The 18,233-nt window shown below is 38.6% G+C and overlaps 1 protein-coding gene and 1 non-coding gene across 3 annotated transcripts in view; both read right to left on the bottom strand.

Moving 5' to 3' along the window:
• The window catches only part of ARMH3 (armadillo like helical domain containing 3), a 152,824-nt gene that overhangs the window by 36,092 nt on the left and 98,499 nt on the right, over nt 1–18,233 (bottom strand). The window lies entirely within an intron of this gene.
• On the bottom strand, nt 15,663–15,734 carry TRNAV-AAC. Its single transcript has one exon. It is a non-coding gene; the product is annotated as a tRNA-Val (tRNA).

The raw sequence follows: 18,233 nt of genomic DNA, 5'->3' as shown, positions 1-18,233 counted from the left end.
CCAAATGTCCATCAACTGAAAGAATGGATAAATAAAATGTGGCATAACTATAATAGAGTATTATGCACCCATAAAAAGGAATGAAGTACTGATAAATGCTACAGTATGAATGAATCTTTAAAATATGTTACATGAAGTCACAAAAGGCCACATATTGTACAATTCTGTTTAGAGGAAAGGTCCAGAATAGGCAAATTTAGAGAGATAGAAAATACATTAGTGGTTGGTTGCTTGGGGCTGAAGGGAGGGTTAGAGGAGGAATGGGGATTAACTGCTAATAGGTATGGAGTACCTTTTGTGGGGAACAAAATATTCCAATATTAGATTGTGGTAGTGGTTGTATAACGTTATGAATATATTAAATAAAAATGAGTTGTACATGTTAAATGGGTGAATTGTATAACATACATGAATAAAACTGTTTAAAAAAAAAAAAAGATTAAGGCCTCCTTAACTCCAGCAGTTCTTGAGTAAGCTGCTTTCCTCAGCAACCAATTCCACATAGAATACAAAGATAGCAGGGTGTTTCACTCACCAAGATAATTTCCTAGAGCTTGCACATGTTAGTGATGCTGGTGGCAGGAGGAAAAGCTCACTGGGCCACTATTTTGTAAATTATAGCAGATAACGTCTTAGGAGCTTCTGGAGAAGCCTCTGTGGTGCAATACCACAAGAGGTAGCAGAGATGTGGGTGAGACTGGTAATGGAAGCCACATGTGCAGGGAGAACCAACCCTGCCTGGAGATAAGAAAAGTTCAACTCCTGGTAACATATATGATTTCTTTAGATTAAAAGGTCTGCATTTGGCAAATGACATCCACTTTTGGCTGCTGAACACAGAACTCCTTGGAATAAAATGTTGGTGGGGGAGAACCAACCCCCAATACTCTTGACCACTTTTTGTTTGTTTGTTTTTTGAGAAATGGCTGGAGCTGCCCACATTACTCAGAGAGCCATCCATCCAAGACTAGGAAGAAGATTTAAAGAAATAAAGCCCAAGGAAAGGGAAAGGAGTCTGGAGCTAGAACTCAGTGGGGGAATAGGAACGATATTTCTCACCAAGCCTTCAGCTTTCCTCAAACTGGAACTAAATGCTCCATGAGAGTAGGGACCAAATTAATTTTGGTCACCAATATATTCCCAGGCCTTTAGCAAAATGCCTGGCATATTAAGAGATTCAATTTTTAAAACTGAATAAATGAGTAAGTGATAAAGTCTAAGGTTTTTGTCCAATCTCACCACAAGAAAGGAGCTATTTTCCAAAAGTATGAAAATAACAATAAAAATGTCTTATCCCCATTCCAGAAGAAAAGGTGACTCAGACATGAACAGCTGTCCCCCAAAGAAAGAGCAAAAGTTGTCACTGAAGACAGTAAAGCTTTCTCTTCTTTTTAAGTCATACCAGGAGGCTAGGGAAAAGCTCTCTGGCACTTCTTCCTAAAGTAACCTAACGTCTTCTAAAAGTAAGCCTAAGTTTCTGTTTGTTTGTTTATTTGAAGGTGGAGGGTGGGGGAGGAGTGGCAGAGTATGTTAAACTCTGGTACTGGGTCTCCAAATGCTACTGAACTAGAAAGTCCCAAAAAAGGGAAAGGAAGAATAAAAAGACAGTGTCGTAGGTAAGGAAAACTGTTAAAGCCAGCCACACTAAGGGAAGGCTCTGCACCCAAAGCACCTTTAAGGGCAAGAATCTGGGCCACCCTCCAATGCAACTGTCAACTTCTGAATGCTGAAGACAGGGGTCACTTATATAAACTGAAGCAAAATGAAGTGGACAGATGGAACAGCAAGGCTGAGGTACAAACTGGCTGGGGATTTCTTGGTCCATTTTTAACTTATTCTCTCTGACTCATGACTCTACAAAGCAGCTTTCTTTTCCCCAGTGCTGGGTGGATGATGGCTGAGAATCATAGTTAATGCCCAACTTACCTGGGAAATGCATGGAAATGTTACTTTAACAATGTAGGCAATGTAGCTTAAGAGAAAATGTGGATTCTTCTTCATATCCAATGTGAACCTACAGCAAATCCTCTTAAGATGCAACTTCTCACAATCCCAGCTACCTCCCACAGACAGAAACATCTAAGGGTCTTTATAAAACAATAAATAAACAATAGTTTCATCCAGAAGCTTAGAACAGTGATTGTTTCCTTATTGAGACATTTGAAGAAAGCAAACTATCTCTAAAAGCTGCTATGTAAATCCTTCAGGCAAAAAGGAGAAAAACAGGCAAAGGTTGTTTACAGGCAAAATTTCTATAGCTCTGACTCCAAGGAAGGAGGAGTAACATAACTGGTATACTCAACACAGTACGTACTAGGAAGATTCGTACAAGTTTTACCCTAAGGGGTGACTTGGTCAGGATGGGTTACCAGACCTTTGCCCTGTTTCTGAGCATGAAAATCCCTCCTCTTACATCTTTACTGGAGAAAGAAGGGAAGTCCCCCAAACGCCTTTAGTGTGGACATGTCTGAGGCAACCAACTCTCCCTAATGGATGCAGGGACAGGGTGGGGGCCGATCATCCACCTCTAAAGGCAAATTGCAGTCCAGTTTCTGAGGTTGGGGGTGCAGGGAGGCCTATATTTGGTTTGAAGGTGACATGTGGAATCTCTCCCAAAGGAAATCCTTGTCTTACAAGAGGGGGCTATTTCCCCTCCTGGGGCTTTCATTTTCAATGGAGGGAGTGTTACCTATGAGCTGAGAGGGAGTGTGTGGAGGAAAAAAAGTTTTACCCAAAAATTATTCCTATAAGGCTACCAGATTTACATTAAAGAGTCTAATTGTGAGTGAATATCTGAAGCCTGATAAAAATACATTTGGATCTCAAGCCCCAACCTCATAAGAGCTATAGCCCTGTATTCTCAAATGCTTGCTCATCATGTACACTTGGATGTCATGCTTTTGTTTACATGGTTTTCTTCACATGGAATGCTATTTTTCTTCACCACTAAAAAGCCTAAGTCTTACTTTTCCTTTTGGAAGGCCAAGTTAAAATACAATTGCTTCTCTGAACAACATTGTATATAGAATGCAAAAAGCAAGGCTTTAAAGGCAATAGACCTGAGTTAAAATCCTGATTCCTCCACTTTTAGGCTGTATGACCTTGGGCAAAAGACCAGCCTCTCTGAGTACCAGAGAGGTACTCTTCATCTGGTCGGGTTTCCTTTCCAAAGCTTTCCTCTGTGTTTTCCTATATAAGCATATGACTTGCCCTAAAGGGAACTTTTTTTTCCCAAGCAGCTTCCCTCTTCCTAGATTCCAAAGAGCAGTCCGGTAATCTAGACTACAGAGTATATTCTCAGATATCTGGGATTAAAGACAAGAAAAACCATCATATTTATAATTGCTTCAATCTGGGAAACCTTCAAACATACAGGTAAAGACTGGCTTCTGAAAAAGAGTGAAGGTATGACTGAGTGGTATGTGGCAGTGGTTAAAATGGTTCATCTGGGGTTGAGTTATTTAACATTTCTTTTCACCTTCAGAATTGCCTCATACACTCCCATTTCATGCAGTAATGAGCTTCCTTCTTCATGGAGTCAGTGAATTTTCAGCCCATCCAATTCAACAACAACAACAAAAAAAGCAATTTCCCTTGATGCCTGTTAACAGCAGTGCATTACAAGCCTCAGAGACTCTGCTGATTAACATTAAACAAAATAAAACCTCAAATTAGAATGCCTTCTAACCTTTTCACTTTGAAACTATCTAATCAAAACTTCAGTGAGTGACCTGTTCAGACTGTCCCTCTAACTTATCTCTTAGATACTAGGTCTTAACTCTTTCATGCCAATCATCCCCTTCCTCATACTGCTGTTCCTGGGGCTGTTCTTTTCAGGACCAGACACACAGAAATGGAACCTCATTATAGAAGGCATTTTGACAACCATCAGGAAGGATGAGCTATTGGCCACTGCATCTAGCTGCTTGCTGTATGCAGTGCTCCAAGTCTGGAAATTGATCGAGAGAATCTGACTTATTTGTGTACACAAATGTATTGACTGAAGGGAGTAGAACAGAGAATGTTCTGTACTACACCACAGTAACCCTCACGCTTTAACCTGGAGAATGTTTTGAAGGAATAATTCTCTGTGATTTCTAGGTGAGAAACACATGTGTCATAGCAGGTAAGTTATTCACCTACTGGACAGCATTTTTCCCAGGCTCTGCATTAGACAAATGAAGGTTCACAATTCATTAAAGGGAGATAAACAGGAAAGAGTTAATGTGTATGAAATGTACACGGCCTGAGGGGCAGTCGCCTCATTTTCTGAAGCTGTGCATGACTACACACTTTGGCAGTTTGAGCTTTCTACTTTGATGCATGATTTTGCCCAATGTAGGTTTCCACCTCATCACCTGCTGGAAATTAAGCAATTGGTTATAGCTACTTTGTTTGAAAAATGAACAAATTTCTAGTAACTGTGGCCCCAAACCATAGATTTAAGCCAAGTAAGATGCCATGGGCTTTACACTTTGGCTAAATTGTCTCTTCTAGCACTGCCAAGAGAGAGAAACAGAATTCCTTCCTGCTTTAGATACCAACTTGACATTTTCTCTCTGTTATAATCACAATGAATGTAAATGGAGAAGAATGAACCACAGGAGATAAAGGAACTACAAAAGTCAAATGGACCATCTACATTTCCATAAAAGACATCATTTAATCCATGCTCCTTAGAAATGTCTGCTTTTTATCAACACTTTCTCTCAATAAATGAACAGAGGCTCCAAAACTTGCTTAGGATAAAACACCTACCAGATGACCTAACCCTGCTCAGATTCCATTACTCTGTGCTACAAATTCGCTTACTGTCTCAAGTGGCAGGCCAGGAGTTGCTGGCAGAGTTCCTGAAGCTGCAGAATGCAAACCTTTGACAGCCTTTGCAATTAGTAGTTTGGCTCTGGATTTCCTATCTCCAGAAGCAAGGCCCCTCTGTACTCTCAGAAACATCTACTGAATATAAAGGAACAAAGTAGGCCATATGAAAATGCCTAATAGATTTTCTGCCCTACTTTGGGATACAAGAAAATCTTAACACATACCTGGGAGGACTTCTGAGGCAGTGGTGATCAGTTCAAAAACCCAAAGTGATCTACTTTTAATTAATGGGGAACATTCCAATCCCTTGAATGTGACTTGAGAACTTTTTAGAAAAATCTGACATGAGCCAAAACCCTGAAATATTTTAATTACACCTCATTCTCATTAGTGCAATTAATCAACTTATTGTAAGACATTTATAACTTTTAAGCACAGAGGGGGCAGAATAGCAAAAAAAAAAAATAGCAATTGACTAACGCAGGCTTCTCTTCATATCACTTCAAAAAAAGAGGGAAATTAATCTAGTAGATCACATGCTAGACTGGGGAGAGAGGGAAATTTTCTGTGGATCCCATACTAGTTAGAGAAAAAGAGGCACATGGATTCCAAACTAAATGAGAAGAGCTGTGCATATATTTCAGTGGTGGAGAGGAAGGAATGGAGATCACATGTGAACAAAAACGGAAGAGGGCTGTCAAGATTCCTGAGCGGTCCAGTGTGGGCCATATGGACACCATACTAGACAGGAGTGGTCCTGATGCTCATATAAAGGAGAAAGAATGGTGGCCATATGGATCACATACCGGTTCTCAAGTACTCCAAGTAAAGAATAAAATTAAAAGACATGGAAAGTGGTTTATGTTCCATCCCAGGGGGATCTTTTAGAACTCCTCAGGAAAGGCAATCAGCTAGTCTGCCAAAGTAATTAAGCACAAGAACGTTTACCATAAAGCCCACATCAGTTAAGTGAACAGGGATGAATTTTATTACAGTGCACTGTCAGCTGTGAGCCTGCAGGTGCTAACCACCGAGACGCGGCATTACTCGGTCCTTTCTGCAGGCTGCCCACTGTGACAGAGAGCTTCGCCCTTCTTGTCAGCTCTGAAACAACAGGCTGCTTTCACCTGCTCTGGCAGTGACTTCTGCTGCCTTCAGAGAAGCCCTAGCACACGTGGTTTCCCCTAAGCCTGGGTATAAATTGTAGGGGCAAGTGGTGGGGTTGGCTAGAAAAAGGAGCTTTGAAAGGTAGAGAGCATGGGTGTGGGAGAAAAAGCAGGGGAGCTGGGTAGCAATTCAGTTAGTAAGGTAAGAAGAATGGGAAGGTTTAGTAAATTAAGAAGTAAATGAAGAATAAACAAGCTGCTCAAAGTTTTGAACCATTCTGCTTAGGTGAAGTTGATGGTATCTCTCTCACTGAAAAGAGGAAAAGTTAAAATTTCATTGTATTATACTTTCTCCACAGGAAAAGAAATATTACTGAGGAATATTGCTTTTCCAACATTAGGCAGCCTCAATATCAGCTTTATTAATGAGTTAGCACCAAAGCTAAGGATCAGATTTTCTCAACAATCTAATCAGCATCCATTATTGAACAAAATCCACTGTTTGCTAAAGGAAATGGATATTCATCAATTATCATAACATGTACAAATGGCACCCAAAGCACCTTTAGCCCTGTTTCCTTCTGCAAAGAATTATGAGAGTCAAAATGAAAGCCCCAAACTGACTAAATGGCAGCCTACTAAGTCAGGGACCCAGAGAGCTTCTATTCAACAGAAACCCTCACAAGAGTAAGGCTGTAAGAGTTTCTAAGGGGACAAATTCAAAAATCATATAGCACATTTAAAAACTCATCAAAAGCCACGTGTCTGTCACTCAGAGTAGTTAAGAGTAGACAGGTAAGCAGGTAAGGCTCCTGTGTTTAGAAGCCAATAAATCTCTAACTCATTATAGACAGGCGATCCTAAAGACATTGCTGGGAGACAGACATGACTAGCCTATTGAGGAAATGACATGGAATGGGTTTGTGACAGAAATTGATGGAGGTCTCATAGCACGTGCATGTGCAGGCACTCATATATCTGAGCTTCTCTCTAGGCCTAGAATGAGTGCAAACAAAGAGCTGTGGTAGAAAGTGATTTGCAGCCTTACTCTCCACTCTTTGCAAGAGGGCCTGTGGTTTCCTTACATTCAAAGGCAGTGCGAGGTGGGAAAAGGAGAGGAGACTAGATGACTGCTACTCAGAACCAAGCAGTGTTGCCCAGGAGAGGACTTAATGGGAGGATAAATTTGGGGCCTGATTCTTTGACAGCACCTCCAGTAATAGCTTGTAGAGCAGGGGGTGAGAGCCAGCTCCACACATTCATCATAATAGTGCAACAAGATGAAGGTCTTTAGGGGAGAGTCTATGGAATCGGAGGTAAGAAAATGAAGCCCATGTGGAGGGTGAGACCGCTAGCTCTGGCAGATTGTCTCTACAGGAGGCTGGGTATAATTGTTTTATGCTCACGAAGAAATTATTAGCTGCTTTCTCTCCAATATACCAGAAATAGTGGCAAGTTTTCCCCCTCCTGAGAAGGTAATGCTACCAAAAGGAAAGATTAAGTTTTAAAGTGACTACAGAACTTTGTTTATCCTATATGCACCATTTTAGAAAGACAGAACTTCTATATTCTCTCCTCTTCCCTTATTCTGTAAACTGACTACTTTCTCACATAGTAAAGAAACATTCTGTCCCTAGAAGAAAGCTCTATGGTATCTGAATCTTAGGGTTTGGTAGCATAGCCCATGACTCAATAGTTCAGTTTGTTTGACAAATAATTGAATAACTACTATGTGCAGGTACTATGTTAGGCAATGGGGGAGGTAAATGAAATTTGATCCCAGGTAGCAAGGAATTTACAGGTAGTGGAAAAGATATATAACATAGATGGATTATCTCATTATGATGTTGTAAGGGCTAGACAGACAAAGAAGACAAAAGGTATCATAGGCGCACAGAAAAGGGGTACTTAGCTCAATCTGAGGACTTAGGAAAGGCATCCTGAAGAAGATGGTGCTCAAGGGGAGTCTTGAAATATGAGTTAATTTAAGCAGGTAAGGAAAGGTAAGAATGTTCTGACACATTTTCTTTTTTTAAAAAAATTATTTATTTTTTAAAATTCTTTTTGGCAGGGGAGATAATTGGGTTTTTATTTATTTATTTTAATGGAAGTACTGGGGATTGCACCCAGGACCTGTGCATGCTAAGCACACACTCTGCCACTGAACTATACCCTTCCCTGACACATTTCCTTCTAGGGATGGAGATTATTACCCACTTTTCACTAAATCTGACTAAAGAAACCTTACTAGGTAAGTTAAATTAGGTTAATGCATTGAGAAACAAAACAAAACAACCAGCCAACCTTTTCCAGTAAACCAAAGAGAAAAATGATAGCTTCCTTTCCCAGGATATTGTTTTAAATATTTTCAGCTAAGGGGTGGCAGGATACCTTAGTGAAAGCCACGAGACCCTTGCCTGCTGGGGTCCTGTTTGCATCTTTTTGCTCAGTGCTGACTCAAGATGCTCATGGCAAGTTCTGTACCTCCTCTCCCATAAACTAAATGTAGACACAAAGCAACTATACAAGTTGAAGGCAGGCCTTTGAGTCTCACATGGGAGTGGATGGATCTCAGCTGTGCTGTGCCCACCCTCTACAGTGTGTCACTTTCCAGCTGGTGATGCAGCTGCTTCACGTAAAGCCAGACTGAAGCCTCTAGTCTCTGATCTCCATCAAACCACACTGAAGAGACTAAATGGCTCTGCTTTGCAGCTGCTTGTTAATTATAACACTTTCCTTGGTTCTCTTTTGGCTTATAAGACAATAATATACATTTGGGGAGGTCCTCAATAAGAATTACACAAGAGAACTTTTAACCTCATGAAGAACCTGAAAATACACCTTACTGCCAAGAGCAGTAAGGCATCCAAACAGCTATAAAACAAAAACAGCATGTCAAACAGCATCAGAACACATAGATTCCTTCAGCAGGGCCTCTAGCTTACATAAATGACAGCAACCCATCACTCAGCCAATGAAAGGGTTTTTTAAAGAATCCTTAAAATCATCCTTAAAATTCAGTGAGTCTGCAAGATAAAAATAGCATTAAATGCCTTAACTTGTTACTTTAAAAAGGAAGAAAAACAATGCATAATGCTATCTATAATTCACTTCAAAGTGGCTTTAGTTGTCTCAAAGCCCCATTTCAGATAATTAAAACCTCTTGGCTGTCCTCTTGTTACCCTGGAGGGAATTAGAAGCTAGTAAATTCTACTGTGTTGGAATAAACAATTCAGCTCATCATTGAGGGGGACTTTCTGGTAACAACTCCAAAACATACTTCCTGGCTATACTAGATTAACCCAGGAGCTGCCAAGACTATATTTCCTGCTGTCTATTAAGATCTGAAGCAGACTTTTATAACGGGGCTCCACAGACACATCTGGGAAGTACTACCAGCGGGGGAGCCCTACAAGCACTTCTCAGGCATCTTAACATCCACTTCCATAGCTTAGAACTTCAGGTCAGCTGATGATTCTGCAACACAATGGCAGCAGTATAAGGCCTTGGAAGACGGAACAGTTCATTCCAGCCATCTTTTCATGCACCAAACAAACATTTACTGTACCACACTGCACTGTGCTGGGGCAGAGATTCCAGAAATAAAAAAAACCATGGTCTCTGTCCTTAGGAGCTCACCATCTAGTGATGGACAAACATATAAACAACTATACCTTAGTGTGATAAGTGCTTTAAGAGAGAAACATACAAAGTCCTGTGGCAATGCAGGTGTGAATCATCCTGCTCCAAAGAATCCAGAAAGCTTTAAAGCGAGGTGACATCTGAGCTACATTTTGAAGCATTTAATAGGATTTTGCTAGTGAAAAGAAGAACAGGAAGACATTGTAGGTAAAAAGCATGTACAAAGGCACAGAGGTATGAAATTTGATACTCTGTGACCAAGTCTAATTCCGCCAGATCTTAGGATAGATGAGAGAGTGGCAGTAAATAAGGCTAGAAAGATTGCCTGGGATGAAGGTGTTATGTGAAGAAATTCGGACATTATCCTACCCCTATCAATGATGGGAAACCACACAAGATTTAAAATCTAGTCATTTTTCTAATGAAATACTTTATACAGAGAAAAAAGGTGTAGAGAAGAACATACTGAATGTCTGTGTACTCGATATCCAACTTAAGACAGCATTACAAATACCTTTCAAACCCTCCGTGTACCTCTTAATTGCATGTCTGTCTCTCTCTTCCCAGTGGTAAACAATCTCCTGATTTTGGTATTTATCATTCCTATACACAGCTTTATTCTTTAACTAAATAGAAACATGTCTCTAAGTAACATTTTTTGTGTTTTTAATATGTGCAAATTATCTTATATTTGGTAGCTATTTCATTCAATATTATATTTATGAGATTTTTGTTGACGTGTAGGTCTAGTCCATTTTGGTGTTGTATAATATTCCAGTATGTAAAAATACCACAACCCGTTCTATTGTTGGAAATTTAGGTGGTTTCTAACTTTCTTGGTATTAAAAACAATATTTAACAAGTATTCTTATCTTAGCGATCATTTGGAAAATTTTCTCCAAGAAATACAGCTAAGAATAAAATTACGGTATTGTCAGGTTTGGGCAACTTGGACTTTACTAGATATTGCCAAACTGCCCTCAAACATGGTACCAACATACTCCCACCAGCAGTGTAATGACCTGCCTTCTGAAATTCAACTCTAGTGATTAAGTAAACTGAATAGTGGCTACTATGAGGAAAAGACTGAAGGCAGAATAGTTAGGAAGCTCTTGAAATGTGAGGGGTTATGAGCCCTTGAACTAAAATGGTAGTTGTAGAAATGGAGAAGAAGTCACTTGAGAAATATTTAGGAGGTAAAGCTGAAACAATCTACTGACGAGGTGAAGGAGGGAAAAGATTCTAAAGCAATCTTGAGATTTCTGCTTTAGTCAGCTAACAGATGATGATACTACTAATTGAAATAGTAAACATGGGAGGATATGGTTCTCAAATTGGCATATTCAATAAAGTATATTGTTTGGAATGTTTGAGGTACTTGTGGGATCTCTAGGTAGGTTATAAAGTTCAAGAGGCAAGACTATGCTGGTAGTAAAAACTGTGAAATCTGTTCACCTATGGAGCTATAAAGAATCAGATATTCAGGCTCAAAACAGTTAAGAAAAAAATAAAGATAGCAGCACTTTCGGTAGTTAACACTAGTTTCTCTGATTCAAGGGGGAAAAATCAGTTATATGCCCCATGATACAAGGTAGGTACCCTCCCCTTAAACTAATTCTATATCTGACCATCCACCTATTTAGACTAAAACCTTCAGTCTAAGGTAGAACAAGCAAGGATGAAACATTACAGCTTCATAACACTATACCTCAAAGAGCTACCAAGCTGTGCTTGAAATGTTATTACCAAAGGGGAGACAACCTGACATCCTGTTTGTCAATGGGAACAAGTCTTACCTCCTTTGAGTGCCCTTAAGCATCTCTATAATTTACTGTGTTTTGAACTCTTTGCTCTTCCAGATCTATGTAAAGGTGTTTTTTAAGCAAGAAGAGAAGCAGTTACTGAGAAATTGTGATGAATAAGCCTTCATTCTTTGCCTAATTTGAAGAAAGTGAATTAGAAGCTCAGGAAATGAGATAATAGCTGTGATCCAGAAGTTTCATTCTAGTGGGATACAGGAACAGTTGGGAATCTATTGTACAACCAGTGTCAGGCCTGATTTTCAGTGGTAACTGACCTCAGAAAATGCAGGGTTAAAAACCTGGAGTTATATTCTAATAAAATAATGTGTTGGTCTATTTTTAGGGAAAAAGTAGAGATATCCAGCGCCTACAGAAACCAGGCTATGAAAGTCATGTTGACTAGGGTTTGGCAAGACTATGAGCTTTGGAATCATGTAGATCTGGGTTCACATCCTCGAGATATGTTGTTCTGGACAACTGTCCAAGCCTCAGCAAACTTTTCTATAAAACGGGAATAAAATTATTTTCCCTGTAAAAAAGAAAAAAAAAAAAAAAGAAAGAAAGAAACCAGGCTAAAATGCCACATTTCAAACTCTAAGGTGAGTAAGGATTCAACTGCATATATCCAGAAGGAACCCTACTTCAAAATGACACCTGCACCCTAATGTTCATACCAGCAATATTTACAATAGCCCAGACATGGAAACAGCCTAAATGTCCATCAACAGATGACTGGATAAAGAAGATGTGATGTATTTATACAATGGAATACTATTCAGCCATAAAAACCAACAACATAATGCCATTTGCAGCAACATGGATGTTACTGGAGAATGCCATTCTAAGTGAAATAAGCCAGAAAGAGAAAGAAAAATACCATATGAGATCGCTCATATGTGGAATCTAAAAAAACAAAAACAAAAAACATAAATACAAAGCAGAAACAGACTCATAGACATAGAATACAAACTTGTGGTTGCCAGGGGGGTGGGGGTGGGAAGGGACAGACTGGGATTTCAAAATGTAGAATAGATAAACAAGATTGTACTGTGTAGCACAGAGAAATATATACAGGATCTTGTGGTGGCTCACAGAGAAAGAGAATGTGACAATGAATGTATGTATGTTCATGTATAACTGAAAAATTGTGCTCTACACTGGAATTTGACACAACATTGTAAAATGACTATAACTCAATAAAAAAAAAAAAAACAAAAAAACACAACTGTCCTCCCTGTCCCTGCTCCTACAGTGTGAGGATGGGTGTTAGTCAACCCATCATGTCTAATTTTCTTGACCTGTTCTGTAGCCATTAGCCACATGTGGCTACTGACCACTTGAACTGTGGTTATTATGACTGAGGGATTGAATTTTTAATTAATTTAAACTGAAGCAGTGCAAAATATTATTCCATTAAATACAACTTTGTCTTGGAAGGACTACATTTCACTTTAACCATTGCACTGTGTAAGATATTACTGTTCTATCACAGAGTACATCAGGCATTGTTTTGTTTCCAGTACTACACATAAACGTCTCACCAATCTAGTTGATATCATTGGATTGATTCAGTTCAAACTCAGTTTCTATGTATGAATTTAAAAATGTAATGCATTCATTTATTATTTTATGCAGACAGCATAAGTTATAGCAGGGTTTCTTAACCACAGCACTATCGACATTTTGGGTTAGATAATTTGTTGTGGGGGGGCTGTCCTGGGTCCTGCAGAATGTTTAGCAGCATCCCTCGTCTCTATCTACTAAATGCTGGTAGCACCACCCCCTCCAAGCTGTGATGACCAAAACATGCCAAATGTCCTGGGCAAAATTGCTTCGGTTGAGAACCACTGAGTTACAGTGATACCTACACAAACCAGCATTGGTAATTAAAGTAAAATACTTACTAGTTTTTAATTATACTTAAATTATGTTTCTAGTTTTAAAAAGTAAATATGAATAGATTTTAAAGTTTAAAATGAAGGCACACTATGGATGCATTATTGAGTAGAGATGCAAATAATAGAACTACTGCAGAACAGCAAAGGAAAAAAGAGACTGGAAGGAGGTATGTTGCAAGTTTCATGAAGAATGGCAACTGCAATTTGCTTCAGCAAGGCAAAACGGAAGTTCTGTAAACAACTTTTCAAGGTAATAAATGCTATTAACAAATGCCAGCAAATATAAAGTGAATAAAAGTTTATCCTTAATATTAGAACATTAAAAATGAATCAACAAAATAGTTTGTCTGAAATCAGAATTACATGTCCAACAAAAAAATTTTAATGATGAACAGAATATGAGCTTTTATTTTTGGCCACTAAACCATTTTTTTGATGGTGATATCATAAAAGAAACTATTATTTCAGTTATGGATAGTTTATCAAAAACTATGGGGAAAAAACTTAAAACTACCTTATGAATAGTGAAAGGTCTTCAATTAAACCACCGAACAGTTGCCTATAAAATATAAGACATTTCTAATGATATAAAAGATCAATTGATTCAAAATGTTTTAAATTACTTTTCTTTAGATTTTAGATGATACTGCTCAATTACTACTTTGGGTACAATCTGTCTTAAAGAACTTCCAAATATACAAAGAAATAGTGTCAATTCTCAGCCCCCAAACCTGAACTCATGGCATAAATATTTTTTAATCTTCTACATCCATCAATAAAGAATTTGGCTAGATTTTTTAAAAAATTCCAGAACACAGATGGTGCTCCAGTTACGTTAGGTCAAAACTCCAGATTTATTGGCATTTTAAAACAATACTGAAGTTTTCCCCTTCTGCTTCATTTTACTGCATGGTACATGTTAAAAATACTCGTGCATAGTTTTCTGAAGCAGACTCTGTGAGTGTCATGGATACAGTTGCTAAAATCATTTAATATATACCTGGGAAATCTATGAACACTGCAGGATTATGGAACAGTTGAGAGAACTAGAAGACAATGAATTTAATGATGCTGAGTTCTTGTCAATGCTTACTGGTTGAGCTGTGGAAAGGTTTACAAAAGGTTTACTATTAATTTCAACGCAAAATGTGATATGTGTAAATAACGTATTATTAAAATTAATTTCACCTATTTCAAAATAAAGCTATATGTGGCTGACAATATACTTATATTGGACCATTGCTCTCTGGACCTTATTGCAAATGTTTCTCCTTTCACTGGTCCACTTGCTTTTTCTGTGGTCTATACTTCGACACAAAAAATGATTACAATGATGGAGCCTTGGTAAGTTAAAAACACAAAAGGTTGAAATGCTCTTCAAAATATCCAGTCTTTGGTAAATAAGTGCTGTATTTAACTGCTATTGATACTAGCAGGAAGAATTAAAAGTAAATTGACCTTCATCTCTGAAATTTACTACCAAGAGAAAACAAACTTGTTAAACTCATTTATTCTAGTAACTTTCTGAAGAATCCATCAGGTTCTCTATTTAGACAGGTTTTCTATTTAGACAATCACGTTGTCCACAAATAAAGACAGTTTATGCCTTCCTTTTCAATCTGGACACCTTACATTTCTTTTTCTTGCCTGACTGCACTGTCCAGAATCTCCATCACAAACTTGAATAAAGGTGATGAAAGCAGACACCCTCACTTTGTTACTGACCTTCAAGGAAAAGCATTTAGTCTTTCAACATTGAATATGACAGCTAAATTTATAGGGTTGAGGAAGCTCTTCTATTCCTAATTTGCTGAGAATTTTTATCAGGAATAGATGTCAGATTTTGCATTTCCCAAATGACTGATAAACAAAAATCCCCAAACAAAACACAATTCCACAATGCACACATTATCTCTGGAAGGATACCCAAGATAGGGGTGAAGAGTGGGGAATTCTTGCTCTAATAGAAAGCCCTTATTTAAAAGGTCAGACAGAAGGAAAGATATCAGTCTTGACTAAAGTCAAAGGCAACCAGACTCTAGTGGGCAAATGTCCTGTCTGGTTTGGTGCTTAAAGTGGTTTCCTCCCTCCTGGAAGTTCCTCAGTGACTTCCATGACTACACAGGAGGGAGGGAATGCTTCAGAAACTCTCCAGAAGCAAATAATGGGTGGTAAGCAGCAGTCTGTCATCTCCTGGAGCTTTTCCAAGGAGCTACAGTGGGAGCACAGCTATCTTGGTCACATTCTATCTTGGGTACAACATAATTGTACCCTGGCCTTCAGATGTCCTTCCAAAGTGTTAACTGCAATGACCTTCTACCCTTATGAAGTCTTGCCGTGTGGTACTATTGGGGGGGGCGTTGTAATTAGGTTAATTTAATTTATTTATTTAACGAAGGTACTAGGGATTGAACCCAGGACCTCATGCATGTTAAGCATGTGCCCTACCACTGAGCTATACCTTCCCCACTGTGTGGTACTGTTGATGCAGGTCAGGAGCTAAGGCACAGGGTTGGTACACAGGAAATATAAAATAAGTAATTACTGACTAATTAAGAGTTAGCCAAGATGGAGCTGCATTTGCCAGCTAGATGAAGTGCTATGCATCTACTATGTATAGTCAGCAAATTGCATTTTAGATCCCTTTTGGGTGGAAGGGGCATAAAAATACAGGATTAAGATACGATACATTGCTGACATAAGCCTTTATCTAACAGGGTTTCATTATCAGCTATTTATCTAGTCAAAATTTTTAAATGTCATCTTATAACTTCTTTCCCTACTAAAACTTGTCATTTTTTACAGTGTTAATTATAGCTTTTTAATTACTACTTGCTAGACCCTGCAAGTATAGGTGAACATGCTAAGTCAGAGTAAGAAGACAATAAGCCACTTGACATGTCTGAGAAAGTCCCACTTCTGATTAAATTAGTTTAATCCAACCCTGAGCAGTAAGAGTTCTGCTCCAACAGCAGACTTCATCTATTATATGTGTTATTATTTATCACACTAGGAGGAGAAGGGACAGATTTTTATAACTAGGGATACAAATCAATATGAAGCTTTAACAGATGGGGTCTTGGTTGGGGGCACAGCAGCCCCATCAGGTCCAGTGCTGAAAACCATTCAGCTGCAAACACTGAAAGACCTAGAGATATTTGCTTGGCAAGTCACTCAGGGAATCAGCATCTTGCTAAATGTTATCTGCCTCGTCTGGGCCAGAATGGTGGCCACAGATCTGCTCAGGGTAGTCAGCAGTTAGCACACTAATCTGCAGCCATAGAGCTATATTGAATATTTCTGCTGCAAGTAGTATAACAATACTACCACCATATAATTTTCCCCCACTGGGCTATTTTTAGAGACACTGAATAGATATTGAATAATTCGGCATTCAGGGAGGTGCTTCAAGTTGGACATGAGAAGCAAGCACTATATACACTGTTCAGATCACAGGAGACATGGGGAAGGGGAGGAAAAAGGCACAGCAGCCCTCAGCAATGAGTTAGCATTTATGGTTCACCTATCCTTGGGTCCCTGACATTCTGCAAACCTGCCTCAAAAACCCATAGTGTGACAAAGCTTTTTGTTCCAGTTCAAATGTAGAGAGGTACAGAAGTTGTCCCTGAGGTTAGCTCTGGAACAGAAATATCCTGGGCACTATTCTGGGTCTTATAACAATTCAGTGGTGGAAAGGCCCAGAGAGAACAAATAAACAAAGCTTTAAAACAAAAACTAAATCCACACAACTCCAAATAATTGGATTCAATCCATAAATTGGGGAAATGATCTGCATGTCTATGTCTGATGGCAATCAACAAGGTCCAAAATCTCCTTAACTGTGATTTCCTTCTTAAAATAACCCTTTCATCAGTATACAGGTTTATATAATGCTGACACCCAAGGAAAACCATTGCAACTCACCCTCCCATCTCTGCTTCCACTCAAAAACAAACAAACCAAAACACGTCGGAACTTGGAAGGAACATGTATAAAATCCAAATCCTCCAATTCTAGCTCTTGTTACTCAAATCACTTTCAAAAAGTTGCTACACATAAAGCATGGTAGTGATAGTCAAAAGTTGAATTTCTTACTATTCCCTGTGAAGATCCTTTTTTTCCCCTAATTTTTAAATTAAGGTATAATTTGAATTTAATAAAATTTACCCTTTTTAGTACAGTCTTTTTGAAAAATGCATACAGTCATGTAATCAACACCATAATCAAGACACAGAACAGTTCTATCACCCAAAAAATTCCCCCATATACCCTCCTCCCAACCATAGCTCCTGGCTGATCTAAAGTCTATCCCTATAATTTTTCCTTTTCCAGATATCATACATGAAATCATACACTGTGCAGCCTTTTGAATCTAGTTTCTTTCTGCATAATGCAATTTAATTCATCTATGTTGCTGCATCTGTCAGTAATTCACCCCTTTTTATTGCTGAGTAGTATTCCATAATTTATGGGTATACCACAGTTTATTCACTGATCAGCTAAGGGTCACTTGGGTTGTTTCCAGTTTTGAGAGATATGTGGACAAACCCACTGTAAACATTTATTCAAACCCAAGTTTTCATTTCACTTGGGTAAATTCCTAGGAGTGAACTGCTGGAAGATCTACTTTTGAAACTAACTGCCCAATTCTATATAAGCTATTTCTATACAACAGATATGTATTTTCCCAATGGAATAGCTGTGTTGCTAGTTCTGTGATGCTTCTCTTCCTGGTCCATCTCTATCATTTCTCTGCCCTCCTGAGTGTAGTAAACATCTCCAAATCAGCATCACTTACAAATTTCATTAACATTCTATTTACTTTCAGTCCTAGATCATTAATAAAAAATGCTAAATATTCCTACTTTCCTCATAAGCACCCTGCAGCATCCTAGGAAACAACACTCTTCCCAAGCCACACACAGCACCATTTATCTTTACACTTGTTTTATAGGATATGTTGC

Source organism: Camelus ferus, chromosome 11, assembly GCF_009834535.1.
Source record: "Camelus ferus isolate YT-003-E chromosome 11, BCGSAC_Cfer_1.0, whole genome shotgun sequence".
Taxonomy (NCBI): Eukaryota; Metazoa; Chordata; class Mammalia; order Artiodactyla; family Camelidae; genus Camelus; species Camelus ferus.
Note: the sequence above shows the minus strand (reverse complement) of the source record. Positions and strands in the feature narration are given on the sequence as shown.